The 6,000-nt window shown below is 46.0% G+C and overlaps 1 long non-coding RNA gene across 1 annotated transcript in view; it reads left to right on the top strand.

Annotated features, from left to right (window-relative positions):
* Nucleotides 1-1,306: 1,306 nt before the first annotated feature.
* Nucleotides 1,307-6,000, top strand: part of LOC135901823 (uncharacterized) — a 102,217-nt gene continuing 97,523 nt past the window's right edge. The window contains exon 1 of the long non-coding RNA XR_010564277.1: nucleotides 1,307-1,430. This is a non-coding gene — a long non-coding RNA (uncharacterized lncRNA). The remainder of the gene's footprint in view (nucleotides 1,431-6,000) is intronic.

Raw genomic sequence — 6,000 nt, 5'->3', positions numbered from 1 at the left:
GAATGACCTAGATCTCTGCTGCCGACACCGTCCACAAAGTTGCTCTCGCAATTACTGTGTTGGCCGGTTGAAGGGCTGGGTCAGCTTTCCCGTGACCTCAGCTTCAAAGCCAATGCCAAGGAGATATTTGCATGGTGAGATCGAATTCTCAGTGCTATCGCCAGCGTGAATAGCTTGCAGATCGCCGTTCAGCAGTCAGAAGCGTTCAACCTAGGCTGGTTCAGCACTTCCATCGTTCGGCTGATAAAACTATACAGTCAGGACGGGAAGATATTGTGGAGATCTCTTATTTGGCTGCCTTTTTTTCTCTTGTTCGGGAGTGCCGCACTTTCTTACTCAATTTTACGGCACAGCGCGCACCGTCAGCACCACACTATTCGATTTGACTTCGCGCAGGCAATGCAGGGCCCGTGTATCGTAATGTTCGATTTCAAGTTCCATTGCTGTTATCACGCGACGCGCCGTGGGGCTTATCGCAGGGACAGCGGCAGCGCGGCGGCGAGCGAGTCATGTCCGAGCCGATGACGAAGGGCAAAAAAAGAAGGAAAATTGATATAGTCGGCTAGTAAAAGTGTCCCTAAGAACCAGTTGACCGTTTTGTCGCGCTCGCTACTTGAGAAGTGCCGGCAGTGCGTTCCTGTTGCGTGCATCCTGCGAGCTCCTGGTAGCAGACGACATAGTGCTGCGCTCTGCCAACTCATTTACGCTTGCGATACCGCCTGTCGGCTGAGAATAAAAAAGAATAACATTAATAAATTACTTCTGCATTGCGTAAACGCCCGGCACCACACGTTTATACTTCAGAACTTGGCGTATAATATTAAATTTATATTTTACATTTGTTTAGCAAGCAGAAACATTCTGCAATTCCTCGATTAGCTCGTCATATAGTGACGTACACTTCAGAGGTGGCACCCTCTCATCTATTGGTCGCGTCCTCCCCTTCTTGCACCGCCGGCTTGGGAGTAGCACATCAAGTGACGTAAGTGGCGAAGCGAACGGTTCGTATTCCGAACCGTTATAAGATTCGGCCCCAGAATAGAGCCTTAGGACATTATTCCCTGAGGCAATTTCGGAGCCGCAATTACGCGGTGAGATTTCGACACCATTTACACCATCTATAAAGACACCTGCAGAACATCATCAAACGTTTTGGCTATGTTTATGGTTACTGTTTGATAACAAAAAAATTCGATCTCGATATTTTTAGATTACATTTTGAGATCATTTGGTGATTTTTTGTTGGGGCCATCTGGCAACCCTGCGCGGCGGGCATCTAGTTTGTTTATTTTTTGGTAAAGGAGGCATTTGAAGCAGGGTTAGAAGCATTGTGAAGTTGCGAAGTTGATCACAGTTGTCGGTCGTCCTTGTCATGCACGTGCTCATCGTTTGCTGCGGACGCGGTGGTCTTAAAGGTGGTTTCAGCAAATGTAAGTTATGTATCTCGCATCACATTTTGTAACGTGAGTAGTTTGTGTATCTTGACTGATGGAGTTTGCGTTGGAGGCATGTAAGGTTCCGACTGGTGTTGTATACCGGTGTCACACGTGCACTTTTATCGCCATCGGCACCGATCCGGATCGAAATTCTCGACTGCGATTGGCTCTCTCGCGCATTTTATGCAAATGAGCCAATCATGACCGAGAAATTCTATCCGAATCGGGCTTTATCGCCATCAAAATTGCGCTGTGTGACACCCATATAAGTCGCGGGCCGCTTGTTTTCGTTTAGACGATAGATTGATTTTTTACTGGTACTGCTCCAGGAAAGCACATGTAACCGGCAAACGGAGGCCTCAGGAGAGCACGTGAGATTATAATAGAGGAGGCGGCGCAGGATCTCCAGTGCACCCAAGCGGTAGCGTGCTAGGGGGTGTTTGCATAAAAAATTGGCTGTCCGCTGTCGCGGGCAGCCGATCTTGTAAACCCCGGCACGCGCAGGCCTCGGCGAGCCCCAATCCACGAACCACTCCGGGTTCTAGCTTTGATGTCCCAGTTGTCGCTTTGGTGTCCTGGAGGCGCCGCCAATAACCCGAAATAATGACACGTTGTTACTAGTCAAAACACGATTGAAGAAATATAATTACATCCAGCCGCTGCCTTGTGGCGCTAAGTTCTGAACTACCGCGTCCCGCAACTTCAGCAGCGCCAATCAAAGATTTGCCTTCAACAGAACTCGCGCTCATGCTACCCATGGTTCAAACAGGAGTTTTTTTTTTTTTGTGTGTCAGTTCACGGATCGCTTCGCCCAGAGAAAGCAGAAGGCGCTACGGCCTTTAGGATCCTGAACAAGACCTAGTGCCGTCGACAGCTACATGCAAGATAGTCCTCATTTGTCGGGAGCGCGTGCGAAGACTCGTCTTTCATGACAACTGCAGAGACTGTGCTTCTTGAAAGAAAAAAAAAAAGTGCTTGAGCTGTGATAGTGGCGTTACACCTTTGTTGTTTTTCAAGCTTATATGGCAGCAGTGTTCCATCAAACATGCGCCATCACAGTGAACCATGACAACAAAAGTACTTTAGTGACTCCGCAAGAGCGCAGTGGTTAGCAATGCTGTGACACTATACTCATTTAATTACCGTGGGAGCATACTACATTTCTAGTACAAACATTCTAGTTCAAAAATTTTATTTTAAGTTTGTTCGAATATAAGGGTAACAAGGTCTGTTTGACTCTACAGGAAGAATGGCCGATGCAAATATAGACTGTTACAAATGGTTTTGTTGCCCGAGAACAGCGGTTGTTGTGCAGATGCCAGTTCCTGAGTGAAAGCATAGAATAGCCAACTTCTGCACAGTAATTTGCATTTCGTTAAGTAAGGCTGCCCTGCCTCCCAAATTGCGCATGTGGCTTTAATGTGGAGCATTCTTTGCGAACTTCAGGTACTTTTGAGTGAATCTATCCTCGCACGTCGACGAGGCTCGCAGTGCCTACCAACTACAGATGGAAAATTTTATGAAAGTTTAAGGATGTGTGAAAAACTTCCATGTTTTTTTTTTCAGAAAAATATAAAAAATTGAAAAAAGAAATACTTGGGCACAGAGCTATGAGAAACCTGACAAATTTGTTTCTCTAACACTAAAAAGAATATAATTGTTACTTTATTGCATCACAAAAGGCCCAGCAAAGTTTCTGGGTTCAAAATCTAAGCATGATCAAGGCATTAATTTCACATCAAAGCATCAAGACTGACATTTGTGGCAATCTGTGTCTGATTACTTTCGATTTGACGCATCAACGCTCTGCTGTGCAGCGGACAAGCCTTCCAGACTTTCAAATTGGAGTGCACGCACGCAAGTTCATAAATGCTGCCCCCTGGGAGGCCGTTGCATAGCTTGGTGGGGACATTTTCACACTCGGACCAGTTCTGTTGTCCTGCCGCTGAAGGGGGGGGGGGGGGGAATCTGCAGTAAGCGACAAGCGAGGGGCTCATGGGTTCGCTAAAGCAGAGTCCTTGCCCCCCCCCCCCTTCCTGTTGATGGATTCAGGTGCTTCGCAGACTCCCAAACTCCTTCTTTTGACCAAACATTTAGGTACCTCGAAAGGAGTCATATCACAACAGAAGAGTTCTGAGGTGAAGCCTTCTCTTTAGTTTTATCCTGGTTTAAAAGAACGAGAAAAGCCAGGTTTTCTTTCTGAAATTTCCAATGTTTTTTGAACCACTTAGATTTCTACTACCAACATGAGCTGCTGGGTACATGCTCATGTTCACATTGCTAGCATGGTTGCGGCATTGTCATTTGAGCTCCTTCATCCGCCTATTGCCTCTGATTCTCGAGTACTACCTGCGCCGAGCCAGCTGGCACGCGTAAGAAGACCTGGGTAGTGGTGGCCTTCGCACGAACAGCAATTCACAAGCAAGTTTCCTTTGTAATAATAAAGATGTTTTTATCATCATCTCACTATGTGCACGCCAACCGGCTCCTGATGCTGACAAAGAAGCTCTTGGAAGACTGTAGCTTCGTCGAGAGGGGTGTCAACTCGGACATTACTTTCCTCAGTGGTTTAAGTGAGCTGCTCGAGGAGAAAAGAGACAGGTAGACGGGGTGGGAAAGGGAGGGAGGTTAACCGGACAAGATTCTGGTTTGCTAACCTACCCTGCACTAGGGAAGAGTCACGGGAAATGAAAGACTGAAAGAATACCAGAGAGAAAAAGCAAAGACACACAAAAAATATTGATGAGGTTGGGAACATCTGTGGGATCTAGAGTCTCTCTAATACGCCACTCGCATGAAAAAAATTCAAGAGTATGCATACTACGTGGCGTGCTACACAGTGCAGAAAAAGGGGAACATATTTGCGATGATCTAGCTAGCTAGGCAAGTCTACATTCTTTGACTTTCAGCATGTCCTAGCTCCACAATGAGTGCTTGCTCGAAGTCATTGAGAAAGTGAGAGCCAGATGAGGCACGCTGCTGTAGGGGTGATGCCATAGCCAGCTACCTGCAAAATACTTTGCACAACTTATATTTCCACAGTAAGTGGGATCTATGTATTTCTTATTCCATATTTCCTTACTGTTGGACTTCACAATGCTTTCAGTGTCAGCGAGCATTAATCATTAATTAATCAAAGCCACTACCGCTGCCGTTTTGATTAGCTTGCCGCCTCGAACCGGTGCTCTCGCACGCATATTCACTGGCAGCTGTCGCCACCACCGCGGCAACGCGAGGCTTAGCTGTTTCGACGTTCGCTATTAAGCTTTTTGCCCTCAGATTCCGTGTTTTTCATTGAAAGAATTAGCTGCTGTCGGCAATGTTACCGACTGCACCTCGGTGTGTTGCATAATGCGAGTTCCCGAAAGTCAACCTCGCCTCTACAGAAATGTTACTTGGTGAAGCATATGCAAAAGTATTGCAATGAAGCATAACAAGAGGGGGAAGGGGCTATTGCCACAGGACAGTATGTGTTCCTCAATTATACACGCGTGCATCCGGTATCTCCTGTTACAGTATAAGCACCGACATGCCTAATACCTGTACCAACAGGCCTTCAGAGCATTTTTGAATGTGCCTGTGGCGGTTTGAGCCCTGAAAGGCAGTAAATGACATGCAATTATTTTTTCCTACTGGCTGATTTTTTGGACGTTTTCGCAGCCCCTAGGGAGTTCGAAAAGTCAAACTTGGACTGTGTAACTGACCAAGAAGATGTTTCAAATGGTCCGGGTCCGGGGGGCGAACGAGTGACGGAAGGAGGACAAGAATAGAAAGAACCTACGTATTGAGGAATGAACAGGAAAGCCTGCTGCCGCTGTTTTGAAGGAGCTTGAGCTCAAAAATAAGAAGTGTTGGCTGATGCCAAGATGCAGGTGTCCCTCATCCAAACCAAAATAAACTCTTTAAAGCAGTGAAACACAACACTGAGGCGTCGTGTGCGGGCTGAGAGTATGTCAGGACAGTTGAGGTTGAGTTACGAGCTGTAGACAGAGAATCTCAACTGTGACAAAGTTCGGTCCTCATACCACTGAGCTTGCTATCAGCTGATAGAAATAGCTCATATTCGAAAAATTTGCTTCTGTATGCATCTCCTTTTTATTCGTATTTGAGAATGTCTGACTCAATTTGCAATTTCTTTCGAAAACATTTTATTTGCTGTGCATTTTACTAACCCCTCCTTTCTTTTCTCTTTTTGAATAACGTAAACACTACTCCTTAGTATTCAAACCGACTCAAGTCGTGTTTCTTAAATTTTTTTTTCATGTGCTTGTTAGAGAATGACAGCATCGTCCAACGTGGTTTCATCCCTTCTTAACATAAAACATAGTTCTGCGTCACTCAGGGAATTTTGCAAGGGCACTCACGGAAAACCTGGAAAACTCTGGCAATTTGGAAATGTCAACTTGGTAGACACCCTGCTTTTGTGCGCCTTGCAGTGCGCCAGATAGGGTACTTTATATATACATGTGTGACGGAAAGGCTTTGCTTATTTCCAACTAAAACACTATGAGCTCCATGCTGCATTCCAAAACATGCTTATCTGGGGGCGGCACGTTTCCCCCCC

The sequence above is a fragment of the Dermacentor albipictus genome, chromosome 2 (genome assembly GCF_038994185.2).
Source record: "Dermacentor albipictus isolate Rhodes 1998 colony chromosome 2, USDA_Dalb.pri_finalv2, whole genome shotgun sequence".
NCBI classification, from domain to species: Eukaryota; Metazoa; Arthropoda; class Arachnida; order Ixodida; family Ixodidae; genus Dermacentor; species Dermacentor albipictus.
Note: the sequence above shows the minus strand (reverse complement) of the source record. Positions and strands in the feature narration are given on the sequence as shown.